Genomic DNA, 21,576 nt, shown 5'->3' with positions numbered 1-21,576 from the left:
CCATCATCTACTCAATTAACTCAAATCAATCTTTAGACAATGCTTGATGTGTCCGTGGGATGTTATTATCAACAACCTCAAAAGGTTCTTTTGTTTCATCACCTAAAACACTATAAATGATCCCGTCACAAAACTGATCAAGAAGCCTTCTGAGAGCAGTCTATATAGTCCCAACCCCAGACTTCCAAGGCCTCACGGAACGAAGCACAGGCACGACACAGTTAGCTTCAAAGACAAGAAAGCTGCAGCCACTGGCAAGAGCCCTCTGCACGTCGCAGGACCTCAGCTTGGCTGAATCTCCCAACACCGCCGAACAGTAATAATACCTAATAATACTGCCCCATTATTGTTGCTATAGCAACAAACACAATGTAATTGATCCAGCTGGCTCACTTAGTAGAAACCTAACGAACGACAAAAAAAAAAAAAAAAAAAAAAAAAAAAGTGGTTGGGAAGAGCTGAAGGAGACATAGAAACAGAATAACTTCACATGAAAAGCCTGTCATCTCAGACATCAGTAGAGGGGGGAAAGCACAGACAGACCCAGATTCTAACTGTGACTTCACAACTGACTGCGTGACCTCGGGTGAGTTACACATCTCAGAACATGCATGGTCTCATTAGGACAATAATCCCATTTCATAGGTGATCATGAAGTTGAATGTGAAGCTTGGTCAAGCCCGCGGTCCTCAGTAAATGACAGCTGCGGGCACCAGGATAATCCCGGGGGGAGCTCTCTAGCCAGTGCTCACTGAGCCTGTTCCGTGGAACTGGGAACCTACCATCTACTGATGCATCTTCTCTTTTTGTGTATTTCTCAGAAGCAAGGTAGACGATGGTGAATATGAAGAATTTGAAGCCTTCCCAAAACTACAGAATATCATAAAAAACTACCTGCCCATCAACCACGCTTTCAAGTGTTCCTATTTTGCTGGATTTTCTCAGATTTATTTTTTGGAAATGAAAACTCAAATTACAGACTTAACTAGGGTTCCTGTCACCTCTCCCATCTCATCCTCCTCCCTCCAAGAGGAAGCCACTATGTCCATACTACAAATGTAGGTATCCACAAACATATACATTCTTTTCCATTTTAAGCTTATATAAACAGCATCATACCGCACATCTCTTTCTGCAATGTGTTGCTTTTTTCTACCCAGCTGTTTTGATCTTTATACATGTAGACACATATAGCTTTAGTTGATGCATTTTAATTGCTACATATTATTCATTATATAAGTATACAGTTCATTTACCTGTTGTACTTCTGATACCCACTTAACAGTATTCAAATTTGTACTAGTGTAAACACTGCTACAAAGAAACATTTCTGTCCATATATCCCATATATCCGTACACAGGTAAAGAGTGTCTGTAAGTGATTGCAGTTCTCCAAGTGTGGTCCATGGGTCCTTGGGACATCCCCAAGACCCCTTTAGGGGACTTTGAGGTCAAAACGATTTTTTTATAATACTAAGAAGTTATTTGCCTTTTTCTCTGTGTTGCAATTTGCACTGCTAGAGCAAAAGTAACAGCAGGGAAAACTGTTGGGGACTTGGTACCAGTTAAGGAGGCAGCAACAAACTGTACTAGCCATCGTATTCCTCGTCACCGCACACTTTCCGAAACACTCCGGCTCTACTTAAGAATTCCTTAATGAAGCAGTAAAAATGATGGGTTTTCTTTTTTTCTTTTTCACTGAAGTATAACTAACAACAGTGTTACACTAGTTTCAGGTGCAGAATGTAATAATTCAGCAATCCTCTACGTGACTCAGTGTTCACCACGGTGGCGTCACTGCCCGTCACCAGGTAATCTCATTTCCATCTTGTTGCCTGTATTGCCTATGCTCTACTTCCCCGCTCTGTGACTGACTGACTCTGTAGCTGGAAGTCTGCACCCTTCATCCCCTTTATCTGTTCCACCCACCCACCCCCGCCCGCCTCCCCTCTGGTAACCGCCAGTTTGTTCTCCGTATTTAAGAGTCTGGGTTTTTGTGTGCCTCTTTTTTTGCTTTGTTCATTTATTTGTTTTGTTTCCTAAATTTCCATATATGACTGGAGGATGGCGTATATATGGAAATGGTCTTTCACAAAACATCACACCTCCAGCTCCGTCCATGTTGTGGCCCATGACAAGACCTCATCCTTTTTATGGCTGCGTAATATTCCTGTGTGTGTGTCTGTATGTGTGTGTGTGTGTGAATCCCACATTTTTATCTATTCATCTATTGATGAATGTTTGGCTTACTTCCAAAAATTACTGGTTTTATTAAATATCAATCTTTGGTTACATGTCTTTTCAGTACCCTATGTGACAGAACGGAAGGAGGCCCAAAGCCTTCTACTGACAACTGAAGTATGTCAGGTGGCCGTCCTGGGGAAAAGCGTGTGTGTGATTGGTATGAGTAGCTAAACTAGCTACTTGTTCCATGGAACAGCATTTTTACTTGAAAGGATGACCGACAAATTACGGTTATTGAGATGTGGGTATTTGGCAAGACTTCTCCTTCTGGCCAAGATGGAGTAGCATGAGCTGGATGTATCCTCTGGCTCGACACAGCTAAAAAGCTAGACAACACAGAGGAGACACCAGTTTTCTAGACACTGGACATCAGGCAATGAAGGACAGCAGTCCCAGAGAGATGGGAAACAAACAAAGTGAGGCCTATGGCTGCCCAGCTGCTTACAAGAGAACGTCTACAGGTTCTCTACACATGTATAGGCCTATAGACATACAGGTCGTGGCACAGGAAGGGGACCCAGGCAGAGCCCAGCAATCCCCCTGAGTTGGGGAGAATGGCTAGGGACCAAGGAGGCCAGAACAGGAGGAGGTCAGAGGCAGAATACCAGAGAAAGGCACACAGAGAACTCCAGAGCTATACAGCTATCCATGTCTTCAGAAAATACAGATTAATGCATGTATATGAGGAAACTGTCTGAGGTCATATGATGAATCATCCCAATGAATTAGTGAACAATCACCATCATCCACTAGATTCATCCCATAATAGGGCCTATTCCCACCAACCAGAATGAAAAACATCATAATATCTAGGGCATGGGTAGAGTGTTTAGTAGAATTTTACCTCAGTCCTAGCGAAAAATTAGCCCTAGACTCAAGGCTGCTGTGGATCACCTAACAAAGCTCTAGGGCAAAGCTCACGAATATTTATAGAAATGAAAATGTGTACCCTACCCAGCAAAGTGAAATTCATATGTCTGGGAGCAAACAGAAATTTTCCAAGCCTGTAAAGAAGCAAGAAAATATTATTCATAATGAAAAGAAAAATCAGCCACAACCAAACCAAAAATTACACAATGAGAAAATCAGCAGTTAAGATTGAGCACATTAAGAAGAGAAAAGACATGGAGGGTCACTCAGGGGCTAAAGCCTCTGCCCTTGGCTCAGGTCATGATGATCCCATGGTCTTGGGACTGAGCCCAGTGTCAGGCTCCCTGCTCAGTGGGGAGCCTGCTTCTTCCTCTCCCCATCTCATGGCGTCTGGCTCTCTCTCAAATAAATTCTTAAAAAAGAAGGAGAAGGAGGAGGAGAAAGACGAAGAAGAAGAAAGAAGAACAAGAGACACAGAAATTTTAAACAGACCCAAGTAAAACTTCTAAGGAAGAAAATTGCAATGAAAACCTAAGTTGCAATATGAGATTAGAAAAAAAAAAAAAAAAGAAAGAAAGAAAAGAAAACCTACTGGATAGGAGTCACAGAAAATCAGACTTCTCCAAAGAAAATATTAGTGAACTTAAAGACATGGAAATAAAAACTAACCAAAATGAAAGAGAGAGAAGGTGGGGGGGGGGGGAATGAACAGAGCATCCATGACAGCTTCAATCTAGCATGCATAATGTTTCCAAAGGAGAAAGGACAGAAGAAATTTTGAAAAAATATGGACAAAAATATCAAAATTTGATAAAAATTATAAATCCACAGATAGAAGTTTGATGAGCCCAGTCACTAAATAAATAAATAAAACAATACCAAGGCACATAATAATCAACTCAATTAAAACTAGTGACAAAGACAAAATCCTAAAAGCAGCCACAGAAAATAGACACATTGTATACAGAGACATAAGGACATGTGGACCTGCAGAGGTCTCACCAGAAACAAGACAAGACAGAGGATACATCCAGCTCGTGCTACTCCATCTTGGCCAAAAGGAGAAAAAGTCTTGCCAAATACCCGGAAGACATAGAGCACTTCTATAAAGTTCTGAGAGGAAAAACTGTCAACCTAGAATTCTTCCTCCAATGAAAAGATCTTTCAGAAACAAAGACTTCTTCTCAGAGCTACAAAACCTGAAAAAATCCATGACCAGCAAATATGCATGACATGAAATGTTAAGGGAAGTCATTCAGGCACAAGGAAAAATGTAGATCCAGGATGGAAACCTGGATCTACAGAAGGAAATGAAGAGCACCAAAAAAGGTGAATATGTGGGTAAATATAAAGACAATGGGTCCCCTGGGTGGTTCAGTCAGTTAAGTGGCCGACTCTTCATTTCAGCTCAGGTCATGATCTCAGGGTCCTGGGATTAAGCCCCGTGTTGGGCTCCATGCTCAGCAGGGAGTCTGCTTGAGGAGTCTCTCCCTCCACCCCTCCCCCTGCTCAGACTCTCTCTATCTCAAATAAATAAATCTTTTTAAAAATATAGACTATTGGAGGGGCGCCTGGGTGGCTCAGTGGGTTAAAGCCTCTGCCTTCGGCTCAGGTCATGGTCCCAGGGTCCTGGGATCGAGCCCCGCATCGGGCTCTCTGCTCGGTGGGGAGCCTGCTTCCTCCTCTCTCTCTGCCTGCCTCTCAGCCTACTTGTGATCTCTGTCAAATAAATAAATAAATAATCTTTTAAAAAAATATAGACTATTGGATTACTTAAATCTATTGAAAAGACAATTAACTATTTAAAGCAAAAATAATAATTAATTATGGGGCTTACGACATATCTACAGTAAAATGTGTGAAAAGAATAAGGAAAGAATGGAACAGAAATGGAACTAGACTGGCGTAAGCTTCTTACACTAGACATGCCATGGTTCAATACCGCTTGAACATGCACTGTGATAAGTTAAGCATGTGTACTAAAACCTGTAATAACCACTGAAATAATAGAGTTAGAGCTAATAAGCCAATAAAACAGAAAAGATGGACTAAGAAAAATTTTTTTAATTTGTCAGTTAATTGAAAAGAAGGTAGAAAAGGAGAAAAGGGAAACAAACAGCAGATGGGAAAAAAATAGAAATCAAATGGAAACCCAATCATACTGACAATCACATGAAATATAAATAGGCTAAAACTTCCAATAAAAGACAGAGATTATAAGATTGGCTTTAAAATCAAGATTTAACTGGGGTACCTGGGTGGTTCAGTGGGTTAAGCCTCTGCCTTCGGCTCAAGTCATGATCCCTTGGTCCTGGGATCGAGCCCCTCATCGGGCTCTCTGCTCAGTGGGGAGCCTGCTTCCCCCCCTCCCGCCTGCCTCTCTGCCTACTTGTGATCTCTCTCTCTTTCTCTGTCAAATAAATAAATAAAATCTTTTTTTAAAAAAGATTTATTAAAAGCAAGATTCAACGATATGCTGTCTACAAGGTGCTCACTTTAAAGGTAAAAAAGAGACTGAAGGTAAACAGAAGGAGCTACACTGTGCCACCACTAACCAGAAGAAATCTGAGGTGGTGATACTGCTATCACACGAGGTAGATTTCAGAACATAAAGCACTCCCAGAGGTAGAAAGGTTCATTTCACAATAATGAAGAAGTCATTTAATCAAAAGGACATCACAGTCATAAATGCTTAAGCACCTTTTCATGTGTCTGTTGGCCATCTGCATGTCTTCTTTGGAAAAATGCTATTCGGGTCCTCAACCCATTTTTTTAATTGAAATTTTTTTGGAGGGGGTGGTTTGAATCATAGAAGTTCTTTATGTATTTTGGATCTTAAACCTGATTGGCTAGATCACTTGTAAATATCTTCTAACACTGTGTGTCAACTATGCTCAAATAGTAGCTTTTTAAATAAAAAAAATTAAAATATCCAATAGGCACAAGTAAGTATATGCTTCTATGTGTGTATACACACCAAACAAGAGATGTTCAACATATACGAAGCAAAAACTGATGGAAATACAAGCAGAAATGGAAAAATCCACAATTTTAGAGATTTCCACACTCCTCCCTTAGTTGGAAAATCAAGCAGACATAAGAACAGTATGTGGAAAACCTAAATGACACTATCAACCAACCTGGCCTACCAGACGGTTACAGAACATTCCGACTAACAACAGAATACACTTTCCTTTCAAGTGCACACAGAACAGTTATTGCGGTAGATTATATTCTGAGCCATACAACAGGTCTGGATAAATCTAAAAGTTAAAGAATTCAAATCATACAACTATGTTCTCTGACCAAAATGGAATAAAATTGGAAATTAACAAATACGCATCTGACAGATTTTTTTTAAGTGAACATAGTAGGACTCTCACTTCAATTGATCAGACTTGCAGGCAACGACAAAATTGGAATTTTCCAGAAAAATGAGAATTTGGGAAAACTTGCATTTACCACTGTGATATTTTGTACTTTGTTTCAGATTCCACATTGCAATTAACCTCTAAAAAGGACTACTTGTCAAGTTTCAGTATAATATCCAAGAAGAATATTCAGAATTCTCTGAAAAGACAATTAAAATACTTCTCGCTTTTTAAAATTATGTATATGAGGCTTAATTTCTTCATACATTTCAAATATTGTAACATTGAAGGCAGAAGCAGATGTGTGAATTCAATAGTATTCCATGAAGCTAGACATTGAAGAAAGTTGTAAAAATGTAAAACAATGTTACTCTTCTCACTAAATTTCATTTGTTGTTGGAAAATATAGTTACTTTTCAGTAAATGATGTGCATTTATATTAACATAAAATGACTTTATTACTGTTATTTTTAATGAAAAATACAAATTTTAATTTGTCTTCTCTTTTTTTAAGATTATTTATTTATTTGAGAGAGAGAGAGAGAGAAAGCGAGCATGAGCAGGGGGAGGAGCACAGGGAGAGGAAGAAGCAGATTCCTCGCTGAGCAGAGAGCCTGACATGGGGCTCCATCCCAGGACCTCGAGATCATAATCTGAGCCAAAGGCAGACTCCTCCGTAACCGACAGTGCTACCCAGGCGCCCCTGTTTTATTTTCTGGTGCAGTAAATATTATAGCTCTCATCCCAGAAGCAAAAGGTCTTTGGGGTCCTTGACAACATTTTAAGAGCGTGAAGGGCTCCTAAAACCAAAAAGTTCAAGCGCCCCTGCTCTAGAGAAGTTGACCACTCAGTCATAGGCTACACAAAAAGATGTTTCTAGATGTTTACAAAATCACCAGGAGATGACTGAATAGACATGGACAACTACTAGAGCCCTTGATTTTATAGCAGTGGTAATGCTGATTAGAGTAGTGACAAAGGCTCCTGCGTAGTAAGCCCTACTATGTGCCTACTATGTAAGCGTAGTAATGCTGATTAGAGTAGTGACAAAGGCTCCTGCGTAGTAAGCCCTACTATGTGCCTACTATGTAAGCGTAGTAATGCTGATTAGAGTAGTGACAAAGGCTCCTGCGTAGTAAGCCCTACTATGGGTCTTCTCAAACTGAGAGCCTTGCTATGCGACAACCACCATGGAAACTGAGTGTGATTCATGTATGACGATGGACAAAGGAACTGGGGTTGAGGTTAAATTAGTTGTGCTAGACAATGAAGGAGCAAGGTTTTGATCCAGATCTGACTCCAAACCAATAACACCTCCCACGTTCACTGCTCTGAAACGGTGTCCTGACTTGCTGTCCTTTTACTCTCTCTCGTCCTCAGAATTTGCCTGACAGCACGTCCCATAGCATCCAGTAAGTGTTTGCTGAACGGGTGAATGAATGAACCATCTGTAATAAACAATTCTGTAATCTATGGTGCTTAGAGCTCCAACTGCATTCAATTAATTTTAGTCCTCATCAATTTTTTGCATAAAAAAAGTTCTATGGGCTTTAATGTATGTATACCATATACTGCCACAGTGGATAAATCTCCCCGTTTTATGGAAGGAGAAATCAAGCTCCAGACAGTTGTTTGCTCCAGGTCTCGAGGCCTCAGGAGAAGTTCCCTGGCTTCGGGTTAGTATCTGGTCCCCAGATCTTAGGACAGAGACCTTTCTTGAAGTTTTGGGGGAAGGTGGGTGGGGTGTGCATTCTCATCTGGACCTAGGAAGTAAGGGGGAAATCGAGACCTGGGCATTCGGTCTTTACTTTGTTTGGGGGTTCTTCCAAGTTATTAAAAATCCTAACTTCAGAACACTTTGAGGCCCAGGTCAGAAAGAATAAAAGTGCACGTTTATTCACCTCTAACGTCCCAAACCCTCACTGAGCACACCAGGTGCCCCACGATGCTCTGGACAGGCAGAAGGACAAGGACACCCAGACCCCAAGCTGGGGGGATGGATGGAGACACGAGACGAGGAATACCAACACCAGAGTGTCTCTGCAGGCCCCACAGGGATGCCCATGGACAAGTGTCCCAGGCAGTCTGGAGTCAGGCATGGTGGCCAAGGGTCAGGATGAGCAGAGACAGGCTGGGAGGAAGGGCAGTCTGCAGGGCGGAGCTCGGACCCCCAGACAGGAGCAAGAAGGAAGAGGTGTGAGAACTCCAGCTGGGGTTTCCGAGAGCAACCAGGAGCCTGGCTAGAGGGGCACCCGTGTCTAAGACAGGCTCTAGGCTGGAAGACCGGGGGCTCGGCGGGGTTGGCAGGTCTCACTGGTTCGTGCTCTGAGGGCTGGCTGTTGGTCCGCCCGGACCCCCAGCCCTGCCACCCAGAGACTCCCCGGCAGGGACATCCGTGCTCCACAAGTAAGACACGCCTGGCGGCCGTGTCCCTGCCGGCCCCACCACATGACACACTTTCTCTCTCCAGCTTCATTTCTGCCACAAACTGGGACCCAGAGAAGTGTCAGGAAGAAAAATGCAGAAGAGTATTTCTGGTTAACCTAGGCCTTACCGCCGAAGGGAATAAATAAAAAGACACAGAGTCACCACATCTGCCACCAGAAACACCAGGCCGACTGAGCAGACTGAAAATATGGGCCCAAGCGAGTGCTGAGATTTAAAGAACGGAAAAGAAACTGTAACCTGGCATATATTGATCTCTAGGTCCCCGAAATATAGAAGGAAGCCTCAACTCATCCCTTGCCCCAGGGCAAGTGGGCCTCCCAGGGGTGGTGCCCTCAGGCTTCAACTTTAATTGCTGGTTTTTAAATGTAGCCCATGCACCGCTACAGAGCCTCAAAGCAGCCTCTCAATGCTGTAGCCGTGATGTTATCTCGAATCCCAGCAGCTAGAGTGACGTGTGTATGTGTGTGCATGTGCATGTCCCTAAATACAACCAGGAAAGGGGAGGGGTGTGTTTGTTATTTTTGTCTCCAAGATCTGGGCAGGAAAATGCTACCACACTGACCCTTTGGCTGCTTTTCCCCACCCCCTTCTCTAGGTACGAGAAGCTGGAAACTTCCCGAAGCACCAAACTTCACCAAGCACGCTCAAAGACCAAGACCAAGGATCCACCCCAAACCTAGCTCTGTCACCTGTCAGAGAAAGCCCCAGCACAAGGATAAGACCTACGGAAGTGGCCAGGAGAAGTCTGGGCCAGAGAAGGTGGACAACAGCTCCTGACCCGCATGCAAACCTTAATTCCTGGGTCAAACGCTGGAGAAAGGGCCCCCTCCCCTATGACAGGAAACCACCCGTGAAGGTCCCTAAAACCTTGTGAAACTAATTGTGTGGTGTTTGCTTATACCTGAATTCTGGCAAGAGGAGCCGCAAGGCTGCAGGAAACCTCGAACTGCTGTCGCTTCTCCACCCAGCCTCCTGCCCTCCAAAATCCAAAATCCAAAATCCATTCACCTGAATGACACGTCGGCTGTGCCCCACACACCTCCCTAAATATAAGCGTAAGAGGAGCATGAATGTGCCGCCTCCGACCACGGCCCTGCAGTCCCTCGCTGTGATGGCGCGTCTCCCTTCTGGGCCTTCGCCCATGGGGTCCCCTCCTCTCCTGCCCTTCCTCAAACTGGACTGACTCCTTCGATTTGGCTCAGATCCTGCTCGGACAGGAAGCCCCCCCAGCCCCAGCCCCCTCCGCTACCTCCACTCCCTGAGGGGGTTAGCAGCGGTCCTCTGGGCCTTGATCAGACACCCACCGCGGCATCCCTCGGGGTTGCTGCAATCATCTGTTTGGGTGTCTGCTCTTCCCACTCCCCGGGGAGCACCTTGAAGGCAGAGGCAATGTCTTTTTTTTTTTTTTTTTTTAAGATTTTATCTATTTGTCAGAGAGAGAGAGTGTGTGTACAAACAGGGGAAAGAGGCAGAGGGAGAGGTAGGCCCCCTGCTGAGCAAGGAGCCCAAAGTGGGACTCGATCCCGGGACCCTAGGATCATGACCTGAGCCAAAGGCAGATGCTTAGCCCACTGAGCCACCCAGATGTCCCAACAGAGGCAATGTCTTAATTATTAAATGTCTCCCCAGCACCTAGCCCAGAGCCTGGCACAGAGACGCACGCAATTCCTGACAAATGCAGTTGTGCCCACCCTCCTCAGCCACCACCCACCACACTGAGGCCAGAGGGGCTGAGGAGATGACCCCAGAAACTGGGGGCTACATCCCACTTCCCTCCAACACCCAGCGGTCCTTTTGCTGAGGAGACCCCAGCTCTCCGCCTGTGCACGGGGAAGGTCTGAACGTCCCCGCCTCCCCGCAGCGCGACAGTGTGGCCAGGACCCCCTGGGGCCTCCAGAGCCAGCTCTGGGTCCTGCGGCATCCATTCCCACAGGGGAAAGTCATTGCATTCAGATCAGCTGCCGCGGCAATAGGTCAGGCTTCCAGAAGCCTCCCGCAAACGCTGATTAATGACCAGGAGCGGCTCTCGCGCATCTCATTACGCACATAGCTGCCATGAAACCATCTTTGCTTTACAGTTTTGTGCAGGACATAAAAGTGGGAAATATCCCAGCCTTCAGAGGGAACAGGCCATGAATATTGAAGCAGACCCGGGTTATTAATCCAGCACCATTAGTCTTAGGGAGTCACCCTAGCACTGACCCCCTAGAAGGAAATTTCTCTTGCTGTCCATTTCTCACTGCAAATTATCCCTCTAGCCACCATCCCCACCACCTGTGAATTATTTGATATTTTGGAGAGGAAAGTAAACAATATAAAAAATCAGCAGAACTTAGGGGATCTATAAATTCTTTGCAAGTTATTTTCAGAGTGAGGAAAGCTGATTCATATGGCACTTTACTTCCCGAGATTAATTTAGTTTGCTTTTTTTCCCCTTTATTAATAGGAGGTAAGCACCCTGGAAAGATCACATTTTCGTTCTCAGCAGCACCTGTCAAGGGGATCCCAGGCCCACAGCCCATATCTGAAGGCTTATCCCTGAAAGGTATTCATGGAGCAGACACAGCATCCGTGGCGCGTCGGGTACACAGCGGCTCGCGGAGCCCCCGGAGCAGACACGCGAGGACCCTGCCGCTGTCAGAGGCCGGCGCTCCATTGCCAGTGTGGGAGGGCGGAAGCACCTTTTCCCCTGTCATTTTCCTAGCAAGGCGTATTAATAACCGAGAAGGCAGGCCCTGTCCTACATTTCCCCCTCTTCGTATTTATCCAAATAAGTGAGGTTTTACTGCAGCTGCTTTCTTGGGGGTTTAAAGGTTTGCCTTATCTCTGGCGCTCACTCCTTGCGCCATGCTCTACCCACACGCGCATCTGGGCTTTTATGGGACCCCGTGTTCCTTTTCAGTAGGAGGATCTGGGTCTGTCTTTTCTTCCTTCGGCTGTGTTTCTCCCAAGTCCGCCTCCCTCTCGTTCTGTCTTCTCCTTCTGAGACCCCATTGGAGACTGGCAGGACCTCCTCACCCACGGCCACATCTCGACTTTCCTGCCCCCGAGTCTGGGCGGCCTCCTCACTCGTTCCTCCTAACCTGTTCCTTAGCCATGCGTATAAGCTTTTGTTGGCCTCACCTACTAGGAGTTAGTTTGATGGGGGCTTTTTTTTTTTTTTTTTTTTTGGTCTCGCTTACTAGATATGTTTATCTCGAACAACTCATTGATTCTTTAAAAAAAAAAAAAAAGAGGCAAAAAAAATTTCCCCGTTATCTCCTAGTCAAGTCACGTGGATTTTATTTCTTATTTCATCTCTTCAAACATCTTAAGCGCATTTTGTCCACTATCTTTCTCAGATTCCTGTTATCTAAAGTTCCTGACACATGAGTCCTCCTCTCCTGGCGTCTGTGGGTTATCTCTCAGGGCGGGAGCTTGTCTTGTCTGCCTTATAACCCCTGTCCCACAGCTTATCTACAGTGGGAGTCCCCCAGCTTTCTTTCCACAGGAGTCCTGTGTGTGCCCTCTGCTGAGGATGAAAACCCACAGGACAGCTTCAAGAAGTACCTGACAAAGTCCAAGGGTCTCACGAGGCCTGGACCAAACATCACGTTAGGTTGGTTCTCTCTCAGGGCAGGATCCGGCTGCACTTCTACAGACCTGGTAGGCTTGGTATCTCTCTGTCCAGTAGGAAAACTCTTTGTATACCTAGGCTTTGTGGTGGGGCATACCATGCCCCGCATCGACAGACAGAAGCTTCCTAGTTTCTACCAATAGGGCAGCCTCTTCTTGTCCCCAGTTTGGGGCAGGAGATCTAGCTCCACCTCCCCAGGACCTGCAAAAACCCCAGCAGAGTCACTCAGCATAAAGCCCGAATCTCCACCTCACTTCTGACACCCACAAACCTCTCCAGTTCTCCTGGAAAACAGGCTACATTTCACTCCAGTTGTATCTAACCGAACCTTCTTCTGGGAATAGAGTTGGAGCATGAGTCTCAGAGGGGCACGGTCTGTGTCTTGACGGTAAATTCATCTGCATACCCCCTACCCCGAGGGATTAGACTCTTGCCTAACACTCACCAAGAACACCCGAGAACACACCGAACCGTGGACAGAGCTAGCCCTCCTTCAAACACCTCAGACATGTGGCCAACAAATACCATCTGGTCAGAGAAAGAAAAGATAATGCCCCCAAAACGCCACCCAGCACTTGGGGCTCACTTACATCTCTAGGATTTCAGAGGCTGCCAAGGCAGTTTTACCTGGATATTCCAAGAACTCGGAAACAATTATCTGACCAAACCTAACTTTCCGAAAGAGGCTGTTTCCTGTCATCCTAGACTGATCAGGGAGGCCCAATTAAGATTAAAACCCAATCCTTGTGTCCCCCCACTGCATAACCCGCCACACAATACCGGCCCGACACAATGCTCATCAGTGTCACCCTGGCCCCTCCTCAGAGGCCTCTCTCCACAGCCAGCCAGAATGTGTGGACAGAAGCGGTAGTGGGGAGCCTGTCCCTCAGCCCAGAGAGCACACTGCTGGGACTACAGTCGTGGCAGAGAGAAGAAAAGGCGTGAGCAAGAGAAGCAGACCATCTTCTCTTCAAACTCAAACCAAATCTCACGGGTACATGCCTCTAAAGGGCAATTTCCAACACCCTTTGATAATTGTTCCAAGGGGACTTTTTATCCCACCCCATGATGGTGGCGGAGGAGAGGTCACACTCTGGAGACCTGGGTGTGACGTGGGACTTTGCGATGGACCTAGGTGGTCTTGGGTGTGTCCCTTCACTTTCCCTAAGCCTCTGGGGACAAACACAAGAGCTATTTCATAGACGGGACAGGCAGACTAAACTGCCAGCCATACACAGTGGTTGCTGATGCCGCTAATAATCATGTTAGAGCGGCCGAACCCCAGAAATAAATCGTCCTGGGCTGGGTCTTCTCCTCCCTCTAGTTTACAGGGAGACAGAACACAGTCTTTTCTAAAAGTCAAATATTCGAGAACATATCCTCACCGCTCTCCCACTCCAAATGAGTGAGGGTTTCAAAACCAGCTTTATTGAAATCGAACTGCTACCCAGTAACTGCATAGACTTAAGATGTACAGCTGATGGGTTCTGACACCTGCCTACACTGATGAAACCATCACCATCTCAAGGCAGTGAACATACCCGTCATCCCCAAATCTCCCTCCTGCCCTGCTCACTCTGTCCCACAGGTAGGATTTCATTACAACGAACAACCTAGTAAGAAAGGAGAGGGGCAGAAAGGCAGAGGAGAGGAGAGAGAGACGCAGGGGAAGCAAGAAAGCAGAACAGGTGTTTGATGGCCACACGATGGCCGGGAGAGCCAGAGGGGAAAACCGGGGGGAAGGGCGAGCATGCAGGGAGCAGAGAGACAAGAGAGAAGCTGAGGACAGGCGTGCACATCTGTCCGCTTCCCCTCTGGGAGCCAGAGGAGCCACCCACCACTCCCGGGGGCGCCAGATGCCCTGCTCAGGAGCCGGGCTGCAGCTCAGCGGGGACCCTGCACCGTCGCGCCCCATTGCATGGCCCCATTTTTCACTGTCAAGGCCCTGCTGCAGCACAATTCATCACGGCCAAGTTCGGAAACTACCCCTGTAAACACGGAGTGATTCCACCTGGCAAGGGCTTGATTGCCCACACCGCCTGGGCTTCGTCAGCCAAGACGGCTGGCATCTGGGCGGTCTCGGGCCTCACTCCTGAGACCCAAGGGCAGTGAACAGTTAAGAGCAGCCAGTGACCAGGCCTGGGCACCCCGCGCCTCTGCAGGATGCAATGATCACGGCCTGAGCCTGGGACCCAAGAGGCTGGTGCATAAACGGGGCACAAAGGAGACCCCCCCCCCAGCTCTATGTGACAGCGTGCGGGAGCTGCTCCCAGCTCAGGCCCTGACAGGAGAGGACCCGGCTGCCGCCCGCTGCTTTCGTCGGCCCCTCCTGTCCACGGCGCTGTGTCTGACCCTGGTCATCATGCTGGCTCCTGTCACGGCTCAAGGCCAAGCCCACAGTGTGCAGCCCCTACCACTGTGACAGCTGCAGGGCACACATCCTGGCGCCCTCAGAGGGTCCTAACCCCACAGCCTTGAGGCTCAGGTGGTAGAAAATTATTTCTTCGTCTACTTATTTATTGCTGTAAGTGCTGTGGAATATACCCCTAGCCCACGTCGGCTCCTACTCACACTCCTTTGGAGCTCAGAGCAGAGCCACCTCCTGTCACAGCCGGAGCGTCACTCTGCTGCTGACACTGCCATCCTGCTCTCCCAGAAAAGCCGGCAGCCAGTCACATCAGCCCCCGAAGAGTCCCCTTAACGAGAAGCCATCAACGCCTACCACTCTGGGGTTCGGGCCTCAAGTGTTTCTGGAATCACAAGCCCCAGGCTTGGGACAGAGAAGGAAAGGGAGCCACTGATTTCCAAGACTATTGGAAGATAGTGGAGTTAGGGGGGTCCCAGGGGAACAGAGCCAGTGTGGGCCCGGCTGGCCACAGGGGTGTGGACACAGAATCCGCTTCTCCAGGATACAGCTTGGTTGCAGGTCAAAGACAAAGGGCCCACAGTGTTCTGCATCCTTGCGTTCTGTCCTGATGGAAATTTTTACCAAGTTTACAGAGCAGCAGACAGAGGAAGCCAATGCCGGCTTCCCGACTACCATTTGTGTTGCTGATTTCTTGTTCTCTGATGATCCTACAGCATTTCTGACAGTGAGACGCTGTCCCCTCTGGGAAGCTGAGGGGCCGCCTGATGCAGACTCAGAGGTCTGCCAAGAGGAGCTCCCTTCCTCTTCACTCCTCAGTCTGGGGCTTTGTCCCTCTCACCCCCGCACTGCCAGGAGCTGCTCTGACCCACAGGTCTCCTCACACACAGGGTACAGGATTGAATTCACACACAAAGCCCAATCCCATCCAAGCCCAAACTCACTCCTTTGAAAGGTCTTGCTCGCCAATGAGCTAGGCTGTGTTTCGGGGGAGCCGTTCCCAAGGGTCGCCAACTGGCTTTACAGAAACTGTCCAAGTTGACGGCAAAGGCTTGGACGATGAAGACTCTTCCTTCAGGAGGTCTGCCCAGCCCATCTCCATCTTGAGGAAAGCCAAATCCTGAGAACCAACTGGGTCCACGGGTCCCAGAGCAGGACTACACTGAAGTCACCAGAAAAGTCAGCAGTTTGGAGCATGGCAGGACCTGTGTCTCCATGCTGCTCCTGGGCCAGCCCCGCCTCATCGCCAGGGCGCCTGAGCCCTCTGCCCAGCTGGCGGACCACAGAGCCAGAGTTGGAGCAGACACTCTGGTGCCAGGAAGGACAGTCTTTCCCCATCCCCAGTGCCCTCTCTTTGGGGTCCCCAGGCTGCTTCTCTGATGCTAAGCACAGAGAGCAGGGTAGGGCACCAGGTCAGCACAGAGAGGGGCTCCTCTCGGGGCGAAGTGATGCCGGAAGAGGCTGGAAGCTTTAAGCTGGGCGGGGAAAGGATGGGTGTTAAAAGCAAGAAGTGACTCCAAAAATGGTTTTGACCCCAATGACGGGGAACAAATCTTCCCTCACGTGCTCCCGCTCTGTGATGCCAGTGGCTCTAGGGCTAGAAGGACGGTAGGGTCTACTGTGTGTTATTGAGAACATACTGTCAGCTATCGAAAACATGTCCATAAAACCGGCATTGTCTGCCCAGAGTTTGCTTTTGCTGGTCTCATATAATCGGCAGTACCAATCTGGGTGGAGAAGGAAGGGTTAGAAGGATAGAGAATGTTTGTAAAATTGCCATGGAGTTTTCCAGATGGAGAGAAGACAGTCCTCCAGGAATCTTGTCCCTACCTGTTGGTTCTGGGATGAAGGTAATCATAAAACACTGTTCCTCCTCAAGGCAAGCCCACCAGGGTCAGAAAATGCCGGTACCAGGGCACCTGGGTGTCTCAGTGGATTAAGCCTCTGCCTTCGGCTTGGGTCATGGTCTCAGGTTCCTGGAATCAAGCCCTGCATCGGGCTCTCTGCTCAGCCAGGAACCTGCCTCCTCCTCTCTCTCTGCCTGCCTCTCTGCCTACTTGTGATCTTTGTCTGTCAAATAAATAAATAAAATCTTTAAAAAAGAAAAAAAGAAAAAGAAAATGCCTGTACAACACCCCCCTCCCCAGCCATAAGCACCATTACCCATAGGCAGGCCCACGCCTCTCTTCTTGCCTCTAGGACTCCCTTCATGGGAACCCCCTGAGACCATAAAGAAGTTTCTCAGCGGAGCTGCTTTCTGACGGAGTGGAGGGATGGGTCTGAACCCCTTGCCCCACCCACCACCTGGGTGGGCTGACATGGCCCTTGAGCCCTCAGAGCCCAGGAGGACCAGATGGCGGGGAGTGCGGAGGCTTTGGGAAGCACGGAGGGCAGAGCAAAGGAAAGGCACCAGCGTGGGAATCCTCAGCAGAGGACCGTCTGGACACCGCAGAGGTCAAGGCTGGGAGGAACAGACCAGACTAGGAAGGACCTAGTTGCATCTGGTTCCGCGCCAGGTCCCTTCTGGAGAAAAGCAAGTCCTCCCTCCGCTCTTCTGCTGGGGACAAAGTGAGCAGACACGGAGGCAGGCAGGGCTGGGTCCGCGCGCCAAGCACTCTAGCCCACTTTTCTGGGGCGCTCGGACATTCAGCCCTCAGGAGGCTCATCTGTAAGACACCAACCTAGTCTGGTGACCCCAGAAAAGGAGGCAGAAGAAAAAAGAATGACCCATAGAAATTAGACTGGCCGTGATAACACAGGGCTACTCTTTTCCGGTCTCCTCCTCATCTAAAGAAAAACCACAAAGTTGTCAGATGATATTTGCAAATCTTGCAAACACTACAACTCTCAAGTTCAAAGGGACACACAGTGGGAACCTAATAAGTACTTGCCAGGCGAGCATATGCACCGAGAAGCAAGGAGTTCATATTTTACAAGGAACCGAAAGCCACCACCTCAGAAAAACCGCTTGTGTTGGGCACGAATGTGCATGCTGAGATCACCCAATCACAAACCACATTTTTTCAGAGTTTGAAACACCATTCTCAGTTCATCATCTAACAGATGTGTTCAGAATAAAGAAACTAGAGACCAGAGAAGGGAGGCAACGTCACTAAGGTCACAGAGCTGGGACCGGCAGGGCCAGACCACGAGGCAGCTTCTCCGCTTCCAGGCTGAGCCCACTGCACTCCGCCGCTGCACCTGCCTCCCCGAGAAGGTCAGAGAGCGAACCACAGAGCCTGGAGCCTGTTCGGGACCTTCCGGGAGGGCCGTCTTTTCCCTCCACCTGCATGCCGGTGAAAGCTAAGGCAGTGGGGCAGAAGAAGGGGAAGGATGCGCTCAGACTCCATGACACAGCAGGGGGATGGGTGCCAAGAAGAGATAGGAAGTGGGTGCACAGGCAGAAGGGAACCACGGGCACAGGTGAGCCTGTTGTTGGTGCTTTTTTCCTCCCTACTCACAGAACACAGAGGGGGGATCTAATTGCTTTTAATTCAGGAAACCAAAGGTTATGCTTAGTAGGGATGTGTTTAGGACAGAGAGAAAGCCGAAGTTCTATGAGATCAATGTCGCTCTCGAGTCACTGACCCTGCTGTCCTGCTCCAGTGACATAGGACACGCCCTAAGAGAAGGGGAAGTTGGCCAAGGGGAATAGCTTCGTCCCAGCACTGAAGGAACCAGCTGCTACGCACAGCTTGGATGAGTGTCAGAGGCCTGAGGCGGAGTGGAGAGGCCAACCTCAAGATGACATTGTCGAGAAGACCCGGCCACAGCGTCGGAGAGCAGCTCGGTGACTGGGGGTCAGGCGCAGGCGGGAAGGCATCCAGGGGGCAGCAGCAGGGAGTGTTTTGGGTGATGGGGCTCTTCTGTCCCCAGAGCGAGCGTGGTGCTGGTTGCATGTGCTGAAGTTCATAGAAATGCACTTCTCCCCCCAAAATAACAATTTTACAGTGTGATCGTTTTAAAAATACAATGTTTCAAATTGGAAAAAGCAACACCACACGCATTCCGAGGAGAGGCTGCAGCCCCGTCGGAAGACACCTCATCAGATGGCTGCCAGGATTGGGACCCGGGGAGCAGCGGGACGTTTCAGGCAGAGAACAAACGAGCCAAGGAAGGGGCCCAGGGGGGAGTGCGTGGCAGCCGCAGGGAGGAGGCGGCTCTGTCGGGGGAGGGATGCAGCCACAGGCTGCAGGAGAGGCACTGGGCAATCCACTTACTCACGCACTGCACTGCATTTAACCGCCTCCACCTGGCCCAAGGAAATGGATATTGGGCCTCGAGGAGAATGTAGCTCACGGGTACAGGGGCTGAGAGCCTCTCTGAAGATTAGAAACCTTGAACATTTCAAGGTGCCAGTCCATCTAGCAAAACCCAAGTCGGCACTACGAATGGAAACTTCCAAATTCCTGGCTTCTGTGCTGAGAGGGCATTCTATCCTATAACTTTCAAAATGTCTCGACTTGGAATAATAGGGTCAGAGGCGATCAGAGCTGGAAGAAAATTTACGGATCATTTACTGCGTCGTGGTTGGGTCAGGGAACCTTCCAGAATCTGAGAAAAAGCTCCAACCTCTTTGTCGAGAAGAAGACACACAGAGACCTAATTATGCAAATGATTAGCAGACGTTCCTGAACACCCTGACACTCACCCCTGGGCACACCGGGGCCCTCAGACTGTCCACAAGTGCCAAATTAAAGACACCCAGACACGACCGCGAAGGCCCGGACTTCCCCAGCTCATGGGTCTCGGGTAGAACGTGTCATCTGCAGAGCACCCGACCTGGCCCAAGCCACCTATCCCAAGGGTCCTGGAAATGGCACCAGACAGAAGATGGTTCCCTTTGGGAACAGGAGCCAAATGCTGAGTGACGAGAAGCTTCGAGGCTGGAGACGAGGGACAGAGCTCACACACGGTCCTGCAGCGCTCACACGGCAGCTGGGATGTCTCACCTGCAGGTGGGTTGGGCCTTAGCTACAGAAGGGCCGGTCCCCGCAGTCGCTCGCTCGTGTCACCGCACTGCGTAATGGGGCGAGCTGGCGCGGGGAGCAAAGCTGAGCTCACATTTCTAGAGGGCGTTGGGATTCCCGGGAAAAGGAGCCTGTCTCCAGCTTGTTCACAGTTGACTATCTCCAGCCCCCTCAGGCCTCCTGGGCTATTTATAGCCTCACACCCAAAACACAAACTGTTGTTTGCAGCTTTTCCAAGGCCTCGCCCCAGGCTCTGCTTCAAGTCAGATTTCCATCTGCGCCAACCCCGGTCACGGGGACGGCTTCCAGATGGGGCTTCAAGAACCATGGCCGGATGGGTCACCGCAGAACCTGCGCACCCGGGAGCCAGACCTGGGCATCACCGTCCCCATGCAGACGGGGCCGAGGGGGACAGCCCCGGGTGCCTACGTAGGGTCCAGCCGCCCAGCAGGGCCCGTCCCCTCGTCAGGGGAGCCCCGCAGAGCCGGCACGATGGGCAGGCTCCCCGCTCCTACGCGGACGGGTCTATTTTAAGAGATGTATTTTTAGGATGAGCAAATGTGCCGGGTTTCTATGTTCCAAGGTCACGGCCTCAACTCCAGCAGCAGCTGCACTGCCAGGCCTCCTTGTGATTGACTTTGGAGGTCGCCTTCAGCTGGCTGTTTATGGTTTGGGCTTTAAGTCAGAGGAGTCTCAAGAAGGAGGCCAGCACCGTGAGATGATGTGGCCCTGGAGGAGTAGAGGCAAGACGTGAAGGTGAGCTCTGCCAGCTCCCGAAAGTGGAGGACTGCAAAGGCATCATCGCCCTTACCGCCAAGAACGCACAAGAACCAACCCACAGCGAGGGGCCGCGGCCGCCTGGAGGAGGCAGCAAGTCGGCTAGATCCACGTGCAACTGCTGGCTCCGTCCTGAGCACCCGAGCTACTGCAGCCAGGGGCGCAAGCACGCTGAGGGGGCCAGCCGGGCCCACCTTGTGGGCTGCTGTGCGTGAGCGAGGGCGAGTACTGAAACCTCTGGTTCCCCGTGGCTCACTCGAGGGCAGATGCCGCCGGGATCATTTTCTCACGGGAAAGCCCTCCCCTTGGCCCTCTCCTCCATGCCACACGCAGGCTGGCCGCGCTCTCTGGGACGTGGCCCAGGTGGGGTGCTCCCTTCATCACTGCTGCGCCCTCAGCCAGGCCCTCCCACCCACAGCCTAACAGCATCTTGACCTCAAGCCTCTCCCTGGCCCCGTCCGTCTGCCTGCTACCAGCCCGGCGAGCATTCTTGAACACAGGTCCGAGCCTGCCACTTCCCTGCGTGCTCAGAGGCCTTCTGCGTCTCCCCGTGCTCCCCAGGAGAAAACGGGACTCCCTAGGCCTCACAGGCTCACAGGAAACCTCCTCCAGCTCAACAATAAAACCAATAACTCCACTCACAAATGGGCAAAGGACTTGAGTAGTCATTGCCAGCACGAAGACCTAGAGATGGCCAGCAAGCACGAGAGACACAGCGTCACCAGCTGTTCGGGAGACACAAATCGGAACTGCAACGAGATCCCACTTCCCCGGTATGAGGGCGGCTGTGACCACAACAAACAACAAACCAGACAACAAGGGCTGGAGACTCTGGGAAGCCCCGTACTCTGCCGGGAGGGACGTAAAACGGCCCGGCCTCCCTGGAACACAGGATGACGAAAAATTCAACAGAAT

The 21,576-nt window shown here is 49.3% G+C and overlaps 1 protein-coding gene and 1 long non-coding RNA gene across 14 annotated transcripts in view; one reads left to right on the top strand and one right to left on the bottom strand.

The window, feature by feature from the left end:
- Window positions 1–21,576, bottom strand: part of CAMTA1 (calmodulin binding transcription activator 1) — an 813,334-nt gene that overhangs the window by 588,622 nt on the left and 203,136 nt on the right. The window lies entirely within an intron of this gene.
- On the top strand, window positions 618–10,021 carry LOC106007417. Of its 2 annotated transcripts, XR_001182150.2 has the most exons (4): window positions 618–1,058; window positions 1,731–1,811; window positions 7,866–7,897; window positions 9,529–10,021. It is a non-coding gene; the product is annotated as an uncharacterized LOC106007417 (long non-coding RNA). The 2 variants fall into 2 exon arrangements; XR_001182151.2 differs by lacking the exon at window positions 7,866–7,897.

This window comes from Mustela putorius, unplaced genomic scaffold (genome assembly GCF_011764305.1).
Source record: "Mustela putorius furo isolate JIRA1106 unplaced genomic scaffold, ASM1176430v1.1 tig00003853_pilon_pilon_pilon, whole genome shotgun sequence".
Classification (NCBI taxonomy): domain Eukaryota; kingdom Metazoa; phylum Chordata; class Mammalia; order Carnivora; family Mustelidae; genus Mustela; species Mustela putorius.
This window is presented reverse-complemented; position numbering and strand designations above follow the sequence as displayed.